Below are 18068 nucleotides of genomic sequence, written 5' to 3' on the forward strand. Positions count from 1 at the left end.
AAGAGAAAGAAGAAAGTAAAAAGGTGATGAAGAAATAAAAACAGAAGCAGAAATTGGAATACAGAATGCAGGATTCACCAGGTTGGAAAAGACCTTTGAGATCGAGTCCAACCTATCACTCAATACCATCTAATCAACTAAACCATGGCACTAAGTGCCTCATCCAGGCTCTTTTTAAACACTTCCAGTGATGGTGACTCCATCACATCCCTGGGCAGCCCATTCCAATGGCCAACCTCTCTTTCTGTGAAGAATTTCTTCCTAACATCCAGCCTAAAACTTCCCTGGTGCAGCTTGAGACTTCATCCTCTCCTTCTGTCACAGGTTGCCTGGGAGAAGAGGCCAACCCTCATCTGGCTACAACCTCCCTTCAGATAATAGTAGAGGGCAATAAGGTCTCCCCTGAGCCTCCTCTTCTCCAGGCTGAACAAAAGAAGTTTCACTTTCCCCCCACATCTACCACTCTTACCAGCAAAGCAGAACAAGGAAGATGCATGAGGAAAAATCAATACAAAGTCAGTAAAGAGAAAAATATGTTGGAAACCTAGTCAGAGAGATACAGGAACGCCCAGGCATTTAGACTGAAGTCATATTAAAAAACTCTCTCTCTCTAAAATATTGGGAAACCCTGAATAAAACGTGTCAGGTATGAAGGATTGCTCAGATTGAACTGACTGACAATATCCATGGGGGGAAAAAGAGAGATGAAAAACAGGCTGTTGCAGCTGGATGCTCTGACTGAAGTTGGACATTTCTTAGCAGGAGAGAAATATAATAACTATGGGAAGAAAATTGCATGAAGTTAGGAAATGTCCTTTACAGAGTGAATGAGAGACTGGTATCACATGCAAGGGAAACAAAGCCTGAAGCAGGCTTGCAACCACTGTTTTCAAGCAGTGCAAAGCTCGTCTCTGGTCCCTGTTAACTTTCCAGTGATCACAACTGGGGCAAAAGGACTTCTTGCTATTCTTATTGCCTATTTTCACACAGACAAATCATTCCTGGCCCTTGGTCCCATGATATTGCATTCCCTCATCCCCTGGCTCTTGATGAGAAGCGGGAAACTAACTTTGCAGGATTGCTATAAATGAGACAGAATGAGATTATTCTGTCTCATACCACTGATATATTCTGCCTTTGCTATGGATCACAGTTGTAGCTATCAGGGGAAAAAAAGGAGCTTTCCTATGAATGAAAAAAGAAACCTGAACAACATGGTCTGTCACAAACAAATCTCAATCTTAAAAATCTAAGGTGGACACCTCTCTTTTAAATAACCTTGGTGGTTTTAATCCCATTTTACTTAACAGCAAAGTAAAAAGAAATAAATCTGAGTTCTGTAGCTACATGACATCAAAAAAATCTCATGGATTTCACCTAGAATATAAGCACAGCAGTGCCTTAAAGTCCTGCTTCTAGAAAGACAGGTTGGGGGTTAATTGACACAAAAAAACCCACCCCACATGCTGTTTTTTAACATATTCACCAGTTTTTCATCTTCATTCATTCTGATGCACATATTTAAACAGGTTCCAGTATTTCAGTTTTGTTGGCCAAGCAGAAATATTTATTATACTTGTTAAAGTTTGTATTACCCTGTAGCAAAGCAATTTATCATTACCATCCATGGGTGACTTTCCTGATTATTAAAATACTGTTAAAGTGAAAACTGTTCAGCTCACCACACTTCTCTTTAATTTATTCTTGTTGTCTGACTTCAGTTGGAATGTAACTGCAAAATAATACATCTGGTCTAGAAAATGGATCATCAGAAAGGACACAGAATCATTGGAAGGGACCTCCAAAGATCATCTAGGCCAACCCCCTCTACAGTAAGCAGGGGCATCCTCAAGTTGCCCAGAGCCCTGTCAAGCCTTACCTTGAATATCTCCAGGGATGGGGTCCCAACCACCTCCCTGGGTAACTTGTTCCAGTGTTCCACTGCCCTCATGGTAAAGAGCCTGTTCCTAACATCCAATCTAAATCTTCACTTAAATGAGAAGAAGTGGCCCATTGACAAGGCCAAGTGTATCCTCATATTTTGGGCAGATGTGGTCTAGGGTGCTAGACTGGGGTCACATGGTGAGAAAAGGTTGATTTTTACCTCTGGACAGCAGATCTGCTTCAAAGTTGCATTAGTAGTGTCATCCCCCCTTCAACTGAGGGAGGTACAGGGGAGGAAATTCCCATCAGGGCATCCATCTTCACTTGATACAGACCTTTGTTGTACTACCTGCCCTTACACCCATCTGCTAGAAGGACATTGCCTGCTGACAGATGGTTGCATCCTCAGGAAACAGTCTGATAGAGAACATACAGCTGTAACTATACCTATAACTGTTTAAGTGATAAAAACATATTGCTGGAAGACTCTTCTGTGCTTTACCCAAGCCATCACTCTGTGGATCCTTATGAAGAAGCACTCATATTGCTGCCATCTATGGTGAGGTTCAATCTGTCTGTATCTTCGGTAGTGCACAAATTTAATAAGGAAAAGGGTTTAGCGTGGTTCAAGGCTTGATAAGCAGCAGCGTGTGAAACACTCTGGAAGCCAATCAGGGGTGCAGAAACCAAGCTTTAAAGAGTAGTTTCAATAAAGTGAAGATTGAATAAGATGTGATAGGAATCATAGAATCACAGGTTCAAATCAGATTCAAAGAAACCTCAAGAATCATCTGAGCCAAGCAGCAAACAAGCAAAGGGATGAGTCTGGAAGACTGCGCTGATGTCCTTGGTGTCCAGCAGGTATTGGACTACCTGAGGATCTGCTGCACTGTGCCAAAGCCAAGGGAACGAAACTATTTATTGTGAATAGAGCTTGACTGTCAGTTCGTGGTCTCACAGGCATAACAGAGAGGTGGATATCACCCATTCTGAGCAGGGCAAATGGAAAAGACAAGAAGGCATCCTTCTCAACCACCATCATTTCAACTGATCTGGCAGGTAAGCACAGCCTGAAAATATTGCTTCTGAACTCTTTTCAGATCAGAATGCAATGAGATTGGGGAACTGAATGAACTTCTGCTCATGACCCTGAGGACAAAAATGATTGAGTTTCTTTCCCAGGTGGTGTTTTATACTGTCCACTTCTGTGCTATAAAAAAAACAACCTTCCATAAGAAGTGTGGGTATCTGGTTTGCAATTAGAACTCCAAATAGCCTTTACTGTAAGGGCTGCCTCTTGTCCGCATGTTCAGTGTCTACAAATCTTGGCTTTTACACAATGTTCCTCATCAAATGTACTTCCAAAGTAAGTATTCTCCACATTTTACAGATGTTTACTTTGTGTTAAAGGGAACCCAAACCAGACTGGTTACTATGCAGTGGGAAGAACTGGTATTAGTGAAACAGCAAAACAGTGAGAACTAAGGAATTAAGGAACTAAGACCAAATTACCTCAGATCACAGCACCACACAGAATGGTGGGGGTTGGAAAGGGCCTCTGAAGATCACTGAGTCCAACCCCTCTGCTAAAGCAGGGTCACCCATGGCAGGTTGTCCAGCATCACAATGGCCAGGTGGGTTTGGAATCTCTCTAGAGAAAGAGACTCCACAATCCCTCTGGGTAGCCTGATCCAATGCTTCAGCACCCTCGCAGCAAAAAAGTTTCTCCTCATGATTCAGCTTCCAACCCATTGGACCACTTGAGACCATCACAGGGAGATCAAACTGTACATCCATGGCTCATGACAAGAGTGCCCATCTAGACATCTGCAGGCTTAATCCAGCTGTCTGCTCAGCCAGCTCCAAAATCTGCAGAGAAAAGGACACAAAATCTGTCATCAGCAAGCACAAAATTACTTTGTTATACAATAGGTTTTTGCCCCTTTCGGTTAAGGATAGCTTTATCTCTAGAAGTACTGTGGTCCAAAAAGCTCTGACTCTTCTTTATGAGGATGTTAGGAATTTGTGGGAAGATCAAGCTGTTTCTGACAGTGTTTGGGGATGGCTAGAAATCACGCATGAGAAAAGTTAACAAGGGAGCAAGGAGCAAACCATGACTGCTGTGCTTCCCATGGCTCCACTGCAAACACACTGCAGCCATGAAGGGTGCTCAGAGATGTTGCACCTGGTGTGCCTTTATTTTTTTCCTCACTGAATCTGAAGGGATTGGAGAAAGCAGAGGCATTAGCAACCATCCCATGGGAGGTTCACATTCCAGGTGTATAAAGAGCAAAAGTAGATAAATACACTTGAATGGGTCCAGAGAAGGGCAACGAGGCTGGTGAGAGGTCTCAACCACAAGCCCTGTGAGGAGAGGCTGAGGGAGCTGGGGTTGCTTAGCCTGGAGAAAAGGAGGCTTAGGGGAGACCTCATTGCTCTCTACAACTACCTGAAAGGAGGTTGTAGGCAGATGGGGATTGGTCTCTTCTCCCAGGCAACCAGCACCAGAACAAGAGGACACAGTCTCAAGCTGCACCAGGGGAAGTTTAGGCTGGAGGTGAGGAGAAAGTTCTTCCCAGAAAGAGAGACTGGCCATTGGAATGTGCTGCCCAGGGAGATGATTGAGTCACTGTCCCTGGAAGTGTTCAAGAGGGGATTGGACATGGCACTCAAAGCCATGGTTTAGTTAGTCACGAGGTGTTGGGTGGCAGCTTGGACTTGATGATTTCTGAGGTCTTTTCCAGCCTTATTGATTCTATGAATATTCTAGATATTATTTTTTTTTTCAAATCCAATAAAAATGTTTTGGGGTTTTTAAATTTATTTTTTTAAGGTTCAGATAATCCCATTCAGTGTCACAGAAGTGGCAAGTTGCTGAAAATACCTCCTTTACATACCTTTTCGCAGACTTTATGACACTAACTTGTATTTTACAAGCCAGATTTCCACCTAGCAGTGATAATTGCAACTGAATCGTCAACTTCTGCACTGCTGACAGAGAAGAGCCCTTAAAAGCTTCAATGGTTTTTCCTTTTTCTTTTTTTACACATAATGCATCCTTCTGTCTTTGTGAGAACCTTGTAAAATTAAAACATAACAAAACTCTACACACTCCTAAGCTGATAAGAGCGCAGAGCCCCTGCTGTCTCTGCTTTTCGTTCTCTAGCAGTTGCATTTTTTCCGCTATCTCTGGCTGCCTTTGAAGTGATAACTGACATCATCTTTAGAGCTGCCACCACATCAGATTTCCAACCAAACATTTATTTTTCAGCCTGATTCCACCATATTGTAGGCAATATTTCCTCATCCTTATTTTCTTCTTACCTGAAACAAACTCAGGTCGGAGAGGCTGTTCTTTGCTGGCACCAACCAGAACCTACGCATTACTTCTTAATGAGCTGATTAATTATTTCTCCCCCCCCCCCCCCCCCCCATTTCTTCCTCTGTGTTATCTTAAAATGCAGCAGAGGCCAATTTAGTTTGCTATCCAGAAAAAGCCCTGCAGTTAAAAAACCTGCATTCTTCTGAAGCTGTGGTGGCCAATAGCAAATAAAGTTCAGTTCTTTGGGTGATGTCAAAACAACGCCTGATAGTAACAAAGCCAGCTTGCTTTGATTTATATGTTGCCTTCCTCCAGCAATACAAGCCAGCGTTCTGCTTGCCCTTTTCACTGCAGTTGCACATTAAGCTGAATGCTTTGGAGATTTTCTACAACAACTCCCAGATCTCTTTCCTAATCAGTATTCGACACATCTTTCCTTTTAGCAGATGCGTTATTTTACTCCTCCCCCAACCTCCCCCCCCCCCCCCCCCCTTTTTTTGTTCCAAGATTCATTGTTCTCCATTAACTGCAGTTGCCATTTATTAGTCCAGATGCAGAAATGATCCAAGGAGCCCTTATGAGTCGCTGTGTTTGCACCCACCCACACGTCTGTGCAGCAGCCTGCAAAAGGGCCCTTGGATCATCATCTATTTAAATATATGCACTGAAGCTATGGGCTGTTTACGTGAGATTTATGATGTCTCTCACATGGGCACATGGCACCAAAATGAGATTTTGAACTGTTAAAAGTGAGCCAGCTTCAGAGGTGGTTTCTGAAGATGGGCTCTTCTGGGCTTTGAACTTCAAAACCGCGTAGAAGCAGATCCTCAGCTGCTGAGAAATCTTGTTAGAATTAATGTCGCCCGGCTGATTTACAGCAGGTAAGAGGGTGATCAATTAAATCTGTGCTGTGAACTATATAATTTTTTAATGAAAATTGAAATCTACTCAAGCTAGGCCCCCAATATTCATTTTGGAGAGAAAAAGGAGAAAAGAAAAGAAAAAATAATAATTAAGTATGGAAACACCAGGAGAGACTGTTCTTGAAATACAGAAGAATTGGCAGGAAATGGAGTGTGTAATGCTCTAGATATTCAAACTACTGATAATATAAACAGGTGGCAACCATATAATGTAAAGTACATTAACTTGGAATTCTGTAGACACTTGGAAGATAGGAAAATAGGATTTCACATCGCATTAGTTCACTGGTCCATGAAATCCTATATCCTTCTTTCAACATCAGCTACTAGATAATTCTTCGGTGGAAGACAATCCTGCCTCTCATAACGCATCTCACAAATACTAAATGCTGTAAGGCAGAAGGAGCAGGGAAATAAAGGGCAAGGCAGCCACCAAAAGTTTGGGAAAAGGCAAAAATAAGAGCTCCTGGCTTTAATAAAGATAAAAGATTCATTGTCTTAAAGCTACTCTCAGCTGAGTGTTGGGTAGCTAGAAGTATGAAGTGCTTTCTACCCTCAGGTTACTAGCTCAGCTCATCTCTCCCATCAGCACTGCCTAAAATTTATGATCACCATGCCCTTTGTGAATAATAATGTTTCCACTTCATAAAATCAATGGCATTACTAGCATTTGCTCTCCCCCTTCTCCTATTGTCAAGCATTGGAACAGGCTGCCCAGGAAGGTAGTCACCAGCCCTGGAGTTGTTCAAAGTGTGTAGACAGGGCTGTCTGGGACCTGGTTTAGTGAGCAAAGTGGTGTCAGGTTGATGGTTGGACTTGATGAACTTAGAGGTCTTTTTCAACTGAAAAAAAGTCTTTAATTCTACTGGGGTCAGCAAGGATGGCAAGGTGGTGAACCTTCCCTTGTAACAGCCCCCCCAAAACACAGCAGAGGGTTATTACGAGGGAAGGGTTGGGAAGCTGATATCAAACTCCATGAATCATAGAATCACAGAATTGTTAGGGTTAGAAGGGACCTCAAGGATCATCTAGTTCCAAACAAAGCAAACACCACAGTCTTGTTTTAACATTAGAAATTCTACTGCTTAAAGAGTTAGGGTAGCCACAGCCACCCACTGTGGCAGCATTCTTCTGCTGGTGACAGCAGTATCGCAGTGTCTCAGTATCACCAAGGTTGGAAAAGACCTCGAAGATCATTGAGTCCAACCTGTCTCCACAGGCCTCATGACTAGACCATGGCACCAAGTGCCACATCAAATCCCCTCCTGAGCACCTCCAGGGACGGTGCTCCCTGGGCAGCCCATTCCAATGATGAACGACTCGCTCAGTGAAGAACTTTCTCCTCACCTCCAGCCTAAACTTCCCCTGGTGCAGCTTGAGACTGTGTGCCCTTGTTCTGGTGCTGCTTGCCAGAGGGATGAGACCAACCCCTTCCTGGCTACAACCACCTTTCAGGTAGTTGTAGAGAGCAATGAGGTCTCCCCTGAGCCTCCTCTTCTCCAGGCTAAACAATCCCAGCTCCCTCAGCCTCTCTTCATAGGGCTTGTGCTCAAGGCCTCTCCCCAGCCTCGTTGCCCTTCTCTGGACACGGTCAAGAGTCTCAATGTCCTTCCTAAACTGAGGGGCCCAGAACTGGACACAGTACTCAAGGTGTGGCAGTGCCCTGACTGACAACAGTGCTGAGTGTAAAATGTGTGTAGGTGTGGGGGGGTAAGCATGTGTCTCTAGAGACAATACTGAAAGGTAACTGAGCTGATGAGCTCCATGGTGGGAGAAGGCTGTATACCAGAAGCACAAAAGGAGTTACCATTACACCTGAATGACTCTCAAGGGCCTTGATTACTTCAGACTTTTCTGGAAATTTTCTTTTCCTGTTCTCAGAATTCAAATCAAATTCTCAACCCCCCTAACTTCTCCTTATTTTTTCACAATTCTCTGGGCTGCAGCTGCTACCTGAGACACCCTCAGGCGTTTGTCTTGTCTTCTCCACTTCTTCTCTTGGCCTCCTTCCCAGTGGCAAGTGTGCTCAGTCACACCCAGCTCTGCCTCATCTCCATACATACAGAGAATCAAAAGGTAGAGGTCACAGTGGGAATCATTGACTCACAGAGCACACATGTGCTTGTCAGGAGGCATCAGGGATGCATCGATTCAGCTGCAAGTGAGCACCAGTACTCACTGACCCAGTGAAACCTTTTCTGATCCCTCAGGGGCACAGAAGTCCCTCTGAGCAATGCTGTAATATTTCCTCTCCATGTCTAGTCCCTGATTTTTCCTACTTCACTTTTGTAAAAGCAAAAAACCTCTAATGTGTCCTTGAAGTTTAATACAGACTCAATTGTCTCCAGTCCTGGATTGAGCTGTGCAGAGGAATCACAGAATCCCAGCATGGTGAAGGTTAGAGGGGAGGCTCTAGAGATCATCTAATCCAACCCAGCTGCTAAAGCATGGTCACCCACAGAAGGTTGCCCAGGATCACAATGCCCAGGTGGGTTTTGAAAAGGTTCGGAGCAACCCGCTTGCTCGATTTCAGCCCAGAAAAGAGAACAATAAGGATAAATAACTTCACATACTAAAAAGAATTATAGTTGCTTTTTACTGCCATGGCACCAACTGGATCCATCTTCCCAGAGAGTCTCCTGCTCTAAAGACTGTCAAAACCCACCTGGATGCATTCCTGTGCAACCTGGTATAGAAAAATCTGCTTTAGCAGAGGGTTTGGACTTGATTTCCAGAGGTCCCTTTCAACTCTCATCAGCTGTGACTGTGTCCTGCAGCTGGCTTGGGCTCTGGCATGGGGCAGACACCCCACTGCACAGTTGTGCACCACCATGCCCCCCACAGAATTTTGAGTTTCTCTCAAGAAGAGATAGAAAGGAAACCCTCAAAGTCAAAGAATGCATCTCAATGATCATCAAAGGATTGTATCTTTGAACCTAAAATTGAAGCAACACAATTTTTCTGCTAGATCTGGGTGCAGATCATCCTAAACACCATGGTGGCTCCTTTCCTTTGTTCCCAAATAATTATTTCACTAACAAACACCAATAAAGTGACAATTTGCAGTGAAATCCTTTCAGAACTCTAAACTGTAAACCATTCTAGAAGCTGAACTCAGGCAGAAGTTAATGATGCAGGAGATCTACTAAGCCTGATCTAAGCATGCAAGGGTGACTGGAAAAAAAATATACTGGCTGATGCCTTTTTTTAATATACTTTGGATAACAACAGTACACAGAAGAGCATCATTTAATGTATTAAATGATCCATCTTGTCACTTTATGGCTTTTCCTGATATGATCTATTACTTTACAGCATGTTATTATGTATATATAAGGGGGGAGAAAAAAGTCTTAGCTTGTAATAAATTATCCCAGCATCTCTTTACTCTGCAGCATCTATTTATTTTCACATTTAACCCATGCCAGTGTCCACTTCCAAAATCATGAGTCCATTTCCTAGTCTTTGGGAGTTCTTCATAAGCATGGACCACAAGATCTTGTGATACCTCTCCTAGGTAGCAAATATTCAGCATATGGCCACTAGACTTCAAGCCTTACCAGTGCATGCTAGAATTAATAAGAGTCTAGCTCATGATCTTCAAAGATGGATCAAGTCAAGTCCTCCAGTTACAAAGAAAGGAGCCATATGCTCCTTTCCTGGAAGTGCTGCCCCCTCCCTGGAGGTGTTCAAGCCCAGGCTAGATGGGGCCTTAAGCAACCTGGTCTAGTGGAAGGTGTCTCTGCCCATGGCAGGGAGATTTGAACCACTTAATCTTTAAGGTCCTTTCCAACTGAAACCATTCTCTGATTCTATGATATCCCTGGTAGATGTAATGTTAATTGTGTTTTGGAAAGTGACTTCCATAATACTTTCTCTGCCCTTGAGATATCTACTTGATAAAGAGCTCAAACCTACACCCTCCTCATGGTCTTTGTGCCATTCACAGAACCATAGAATCACAGAATCAGCTGTTGAGGTTGGAGGAGACCTTTGAGGTCATCAGGTCATTCTTACAGCTTGATGTTTCCAAGAGTAGATGGTTTGCCAAGATGAATACTCTTCCATGTGGCCTGAAGTTGGCAGTGAAGGGCCTGATGCTGGGAATCCCAACTGGGCCAGCAGAGATCTGTAGCTGCTCTAAAAACGAGAGATCCCACGGAAATGCAGCAGTAGGGCAGGCATCTGCTTTGCAATTCAGGTGCAGTAGGAGCATAGCTGCAGATCAAGACTGAAATCTCTTGCATTAGTCAGACTGGAATTCCTAAACAACTTCCCCTTTTCCACTGTAGATCACTTCTGATAAGTGTTATCACATTTTTGTCATACAAATTCCACTGAAACAGTAGAGCAGCATAACAAAACACCGAATTATCCCTGCTAGATTCAGCAACTGAAATCAAAGAGTTTTTCTTTTCCTTTTCTTTTCTACTTGCTCATCATTATAATATTTCAGGTTCTTTCTACAATGAGCAGAATTTAATGGCTGTTATGGATTTTTATTTTTTTTTCCCACCCCCTTAGAGGATTTCTGCAAGATTCAATTATTTTTGGAGACTGCTTGAATTTATATCTCACAGTGATGATGAATTACCTATTGTACTGGCTGGCTTCAAAACAATACACTAAAATCAATTTTTTGACACCAGGAAAGACACAGGGAATCCAGGTCTGGCATGCACTTGCCTTTGCCCCACGTTTCAAAAGGGAGCTCATTTCCACCAGTTTGCTTTTTCAAACCACTTTGCCTCTTGTAAAACCACTTTTCTGCAGCAGCATCTGATTACATTTCAGCTGTTTAGGTTTCCTATCGAGATTGACTTTGCCAACAAGACAATTTACCATCAAGAAATTGTAATTAACTTAATGAACTCTGCCTTTTAAACAGTTGGAGATTTTTAGAGCTAAGAGTAATGATTATCACAAGTATCAGAGAGTTTGCTTTTAAGCTTACATATGCAGTGCCAGATAGAAGCAATTTGCATGTTAACGTCGCCGTGCTCAGATGTGACAGTGGTATTTAGGATTGCTGACTGTCTCGAGGAAAAATAATGCCATGCATCAAATAATAGCAGTGGAAACATCAATAAATAGCCCTGAAAACAGAATTTAAGCAATGCCTCCTATATATCTAGAGCTTCACAGCTCAAATCTGATAATCAAAGAAAAACATGGCAGCAGACCAGAGCACACATCCCACTGGGAAGCCCTGAGATGCAGCTTGGAGTCAACTTTTCACTCTGTCCAACAATCTATGAATGAGAGGTCTCAAGAACAAGCACTATGAGGAGAGGCTGAGGGATCTGGGGTTGTTTAGTCTGGAGAAGAGGAGGCTTAGGGAAGACATTATTGCTCTCTACATCTACCTGAAAGGAGGTTGTAGGCAGGTGGGGGTTGGTCTTTTCTCCCAGGCAATCAGCACCAGAACAAGAGGACACAGTCTCAAGATGCTCTAGGGGAGGTTTAGGCTGGAGGTGAGGAGAAAGTTCTTTGCAGAAAGAGTAATTGGCCACTGGAATGTGCTGTCCAGGGAGGTGGTGGAGTCACCATCCCTGGAGGTGTTCAAAAAATGATTGGATGTGGCACTTGGAGCCATGGTTTAGTTGTCAGGAGATGTTAGGTATTAGGTAATAGGTTGGACTCGATCTCTGAGGTCTTTTCCAACCTTATTGATTCTATGATTCTATAAAATAAATTATAGTACATACCTCAGGTTCAGTGGCATAGAAATGGTCAGGAAAGACAAATTATATAGGTAACCTCAAGCTAGCTATAAAAATTCCATTGCCAAATGCTCAGACTTTGTGAACCACCTGATCTGCTTCCCCCCCCCCCCCCCCCCCCCCAAATTATTTTCCTATCAGTCTCATGCTAAACACATCAAAAAGTACTGCCCTGATAAAATCTGACTTTTTGTAATGCTGTGATTGTATATTGAATACATTCAACCTGTTGTCATGCCTAGATGGTCCAATGTTATGGTTTGGAGGCTCTTGCTATACATTTCTCAGCAGCCCTGAACAAAACCAGGACATTTCATGGGGAGTGATACTGAGCAACCATTATTGAAACCCTGCTGTGAGACATGCATTGTGCTTTCCCTCCAAGAAAGGCTGACAGCATCACAGAACCACAGAATAATTTTGGTTGGAAAATTTAAGATCATCAAGTCCAACCATTAACCCAGCACTGTCAGGTCACCACAAAACCAGGTCCCTCAACACAACTATCTACAAGGCTTTCAAACCCCTCCAGGAATGGTGAATCCACCACTTTCCTGGCAGCCTGTTGCAGGGCTTAGCAAAGCTTTTGGGAAAGGAATTTTTCCTCACGTCCCACCTAAACCTTCCCTGGTGCAACTTGAGGCCATTTCCTCTCGTCCCAGTATTTGTTCCTTGGGAGAAGAGATCAACCTCCACCAGACTCCAACCTCCCTTCAGGTAGTTGTAGAGAGCCAGAAAGTCTTTCCTCATCCTCTTTTTCTCCAGGCTAAACAATCCCAGTTCCCTCAGTTGCTCTGCAGAAGGCCTGCTCTCTAGACCCCTCACCAGCTTTGTTGCCCATCTCTGGACCTGCTCCAGCACCTCAACGTCCTTCTTGTAGAGAGGTGCCTAAAACTGAACCCAGTATTTGAGGTGTGGGCTCACCAGTGCTCGTTAGAGAAGGACAATTACTGTCCCAGCCTGCTGACCACACTGTTTCTAATAGAAGCCATGCCACAAAGGACCCAGATCTTTGTCTCCAAGCTTCATGGAAAAACAGCATCCAAGAGCATCCCAGCAGTCTAGCTCATGTACCTCCACATTACTTTGAGGCAAGAACAACCCTCAATGCCTGCCTCTCCTTTCCACCAATAAAAAAACAAATAAATGCTGAGGAAAAGTGAGGGATGCATCTCTCAGCAGTAAGGCATGCACTGAAATGGTTATGTCAGCTTGCCAGTTGTAATGGGTAACCTATCTCAGACACTTTGAAGACTGTTTTCAAAAGGCAATCAACATTTCCTGAGAAAAATCAGTTCCCTGACAAGGGCTTCTTGATGAGTATCTATCAAGAAAGAGCTACCTTGCACAGTGCAGGTGAAGAGAGTTGTCAGAAAATGTGGGGGTTTTTTACCTTGAGGATGTCAGCAGTTATTACGTTTTTTCTGGTTTGTTTTCTCTCTCTCTCTCTTTTTTCGGCTTTTTTAAACTTTTTTGGCATTATTATTGCCAAGATATTTTCAATCTAGGGAAAACATTCCTGTCTTGAACGTCACTCTACGAATCTCCTGCCAAAACATACACACAATTGCAGTGTCGCTGAACAGCAAGGAAGTTACATCTCAAAACTCTTACTCACTTGAGTAATCTCTCTGAATCAAAGCAATGGGATCAAGCTCTTAATTATGCATCCCTGAAAGGCATTTTGTTATAATGCCCCTGACCATCTCCACTGAGGACCCTCATGACCCTCTCGCATTGTAAGAGCTTAACAATGCCTCATGAAAACACTATAGCTCTGCAGGCAAGCTATACTGAGCTTTTCTTCCTCCTCCCTTTCCCCTCCCTCTCCCCTTCCTTTTCTCCTTTCCCTTCTTCCCTTTACCTTCCTCTTCCCTCCTCTTCAGCTCATTATGTATCAATCTTTCCCCAGTGGTTTTCAGAGTGGTGAGCTACAAAAGGGAAGCACTGAGCAATTCCTAAACTCAAAGGTAGAAATTAAAGTTTTCTCACTGTCTGTTGTTGCTGCAGGATTGGGATCAGATCTTAAACTGTAGACTAAATCATGTACATGATTGCAGGAAATTCTGGTGATTGTTGTAACTCCTCATTTCTACATGAGGACTGTCTGCAAACCCATCCTAAAACACCTTCCCAGCACAAACATGGCTCATCCTGGGAAACATCTTCAGTTTATGTAACTTTAGCTACCCAAATTAGTTCTACTAAATATTAACTGCATTCACATGAGAGCTTTTACCAGCAGAAATATGCATGTAGGTATCACATACCAACATCTGACTCCCTCAGGACTTCAGTGCTACATGGAATTAGCATTCATATAAACTCCTGCAAGACTGTGACTGCAGTAAGCTTGTTCTCCACTCTTGGGAGAGTTTGGACAGGCCATCAACCCACAGTTTCTTCACGCACAAAAATGCACAGCTAAGTGATATGGGAAGTCTGGATCAATGTCTGCTCAACCAACAACAAGTGACAGCAGAGCCCACCTCTGTAACACAACAGAAGAAAAGGAAAAGGCACTACTACAAGTAGGAAAGGCAAGGAAAAAGAGATGTGATTGAGTCAGCTGTCAGAGACCAGAGGAAGAGAAAGGAGGTAGAAAACAGCAAATTTTCTCAACAAAAAGCCACCTGTGAGTAAAGGCATCACCACACAGGAACAAGCCTGTCTCAGCAGCAGGGACAGTGAATAGCTGACGGTGCCACAGGACACCAAGGGATCACCCAGCGTCAGCAGCTTCATTCAAACCTAAACTTGACTGCTGAGTGGTCACAGCTCAGCTCCAAAGCACCCAGCATCTGGAGGCAGGCAGCATCATTTTGTGTGGCAATCTCCTTCCAGAAAAAAAATGAAACAATGAAGCAAACTAACTCTTGTGAGACAACATCCAATCTTCTCCATCTGGTTTTAACGCACACAGGTGCCCGCACCCAAGCACATTATTTGGGGGAGATGAAGACAAATCCTGTCATTGCAAAGTGCAACCAGCTGACAATATTTCCTGACAAGTACCTTGAGGGCAGAAATCAGTTACAAGTGGCTGGGCAAAGCTTCCCCTACTATTCCTCACCTATGCTGATAAGCTGTCCTGCCAGCAGTGCAGTACAGCTGCTGCTGGATCTATTCATACCACATATTTCACCTGCTCTCTTTGCCCTGAAATTCTAACTGCAAATGCCATGGCTCAGTTACTTTCTGTGAGGCTTTCAAAAAATCAGAGCACCTTTCACAGCCACTGTGCTTCTGCTCCAGAGCCTTTATGAAGTGGATGTACTCCTTCACCTTTTCCTGTGACACAATTACTGGGGAAATGATTGGTGCTGATATGATTTCTGTGGGCAAGCAAATGTGTTGCAGTACAGCGACATTACCAGACAGGTTCAGCACCTCCATGTGCAGAAATAGGAAAGATCAAGAGTTATTATGCTCAAGAGGAGGAGGACCACGCTGTCACCATTCAGCATCATTCCCCTACATTGCCAGGGGCAGACACATTTCCATACAGCTGGTAACATTAATTAAGGCTGCTTTTTAGGGAATTCCTTAAGGGAACCACAGTATCCCCTAAGTTAAACACTGCATGAGCAGAAACATGCAAACAGAGCAGTTTTTTAATCAGTCAGGCAAAACATCATCTCACCTACACCAGAATAACAGATGAAAGAGCAGAAACAAAGCCACAGAGGGAAGAAATATGGAAATCTTGTCCTGTCAGTGCCCCATTTACTGGGCACACCCCACCTTCACAGTGCACAGAAATGCTTCAGCAGGTACCTACCTACCTGCTTCAATTGATTCCTGATTTTTGCACTAAGTGAATCAGAACATAATCCTGAAAATAACAGTCAGACAGGTATCAGTGAGGTCAGGGATTGTCCTACATTCCCCCCAAGACGTGGGATCACTGGGGACACTATCACGTTTCAGTCTGCAGCCCTTCACATTTCCTCCTCCTTGCTGCTCACCACAGAGGTTTTGACATTTCCTTACCTTTCAGTTTCTCATTAAACTTATTCTTGGCAAAAATTGCAGCCCAAGTCCCTAGCTAAGGGACTGTTCTTCCCACCTGCCATTTTCTACTTCTGTGATAATAGATGGCAAAACAGGGCACGTGTCACAGTAAGGCTGACGAAACAAAATACCTCCATTCAGAGCATTCCTCTCATTTTCTAAAGCCTTCAGCAAATTTCAGCACAAGAGGTGTTACAGATGGGTCATACAGGTGGCAGGGTTGGTGGGCTGAAGACATCTGCATAACCTCAGGGCTGCCTTGTGTGCACCAGGGCAGAAGAGCATGCTCTGAGCTTAAAGCCAGCGCTACGGTCTGCTGGGCTTTGCTCTAGTGTGTCCCTATTTCTTCCCCCTGTTGGAAGCTTGATTTTCCCCACTGGCTTTGCACACAATAAAATAGCTCCCCCAACTCGAGGAAGTGCCTGCAGAGACTCAGACAGTTAGCTGCAGCTGTCATTTAACACAAACGTTTCTCATTGTGATGAACTGGAAACAGAATGTGTTCCTCATCGAACTCATGCTTAACTGCAGCTAATTCCAGTGCTAGCAGAGGAAGTGTTTGCACATTTGCTTATCTCAGCCCCACTGGCAGACACTTGCACTGGCTTCCCATTTGTTTCATGCCCAGCTCAAAGCTGCCTGCCTTCAAATTCTCCACGGACCATTTGCAGCCACCTTCACAGATCTGGTGCCCATGCTAGGTTTCATTGAAGTCACTGGGAAATTTTCCATTGATTTTAATTGAACAGGCTGTTTAGTCTGTGGGGCTTTTCTTCCCCCTCCCTCCTCCCCCTCCCAGCAACAAAACATTCCAACCAAAAACCCCAAGGCTGTGTGACTGTGGGTCTCTTCTTGCACAGCAAAACTGAAAATCAGCTTATATCCACCTCACATGTTACTAAAGATTAACAAATAGGAAGCTTTTTGATGTCTTTTCCAGTCATGTAACTGGTCTGACTGTGACACTGCTCCACATTGGGATTGTTTAGCCTAGAATAGAATAGAATTAACCAGGTTGGAAGAGACCTTCGAGATCATCGTGTCCAACCTATCATCCGACACTACCCAATCAACTAAACCATGCAACCAAGCATCCTGTCAAGCCTCGCCCTGAACACCCCCAGCGACGGCGACCCCACCACCTCCTCAGGCAGCCCATTCCAATGGGCAATCACTCTCTCTGTGTAAAACTTCCTCCTAACCTCCAGCCTAAACCTCCCCTGATGCAGCCTGAGACTGTGTCCTCTTGTTCTGGTACTGGTTGCCTGGGAGAAGAGACCAACCTCCGCCTCACTACAACCCCCCTTCAGGTAGTTGTAGAGAGCAATAAGGTCACCCCTGAGTCTCCTCTTCTCCAGACTAAGCAACCCCAGCTCCCTCAATGGAGAAGCGGAGGCTCAGGGGAGACCTTATTGCTGTCTATAACTACCTGAAGGGAGGTTGTAGCCAGGTGGGGGTTGGTCTCTTCTCCCAGGCAACCAGCACCAGAACAAGAGGACACAGTCTCAAGCTGTGTCAGGGGGAGTTTATGCTCAAGGTGAAGAGAAAGTTCTTCCCAGAGAGAGTTGCTAACCATTGGAATGTGCTGCCCAGGGAGATGGTGGAGTCCCCATCCCTGGAGATGGTCAAGAAGGGATTGGACATGGCATTTGGTGCCATGGTTTAGTAGTCATGAGGTCTTGGGTGACAGGTTGGACTTGATGATCTTTGAGGTCTCTTCCAACATTATTGATTCTATGATATTACACATTTGATTTACTGGAACAGGACTTCTGAAAAGAATATATATATATATATATATTTTGCATTATATATCAAGTCAGTTTTCTTAATTAGTTTGTTGGTTTCTTTTTCCACTGGAAAAAAAATGTGGCAATTTCCATAGCATTCCTAAAATTGTAGGTCATACAACATCTTCAAACAAGATTTCAAGCAGAGCAAATTTCTTCCTATCTATTGGATGACTGTTTTCCAAATTACTTGAATATTTGAGTCTGGGATTTGCTTGGTGTGGGAACTACCAAAAGGGGAAAAGAGGACGTTTGGTATGATCCTTACCCTTGCTGAATTGATTGGAAAGAAGAAAATGGGGAGAAATCTGGAGACCTGCTTGGTGGAAGTGGTGAAGGCTTTCTAGCTCCCTAAATAATTCATAGATTGATAGATCAGATTGCTCAAGGCCTCATCCAAGCTTGCCCTCAA

The sequence above is a fragment of the Dryobates pubescens genome, chromosome 1 (assembly GCF_014839835.1).
Source record: "Dryobates pubescens isolate bDryPub1 chromosome 1, bDryPub1.pri, whole genome shotgun sequence".
NCBI classification, from domain to species: domain Eukaryota; kingdom Metazoa; phylum Chordata; class Aves; order Piciformes; family Picidae; genus Dryobates; species Dryobates pubescens.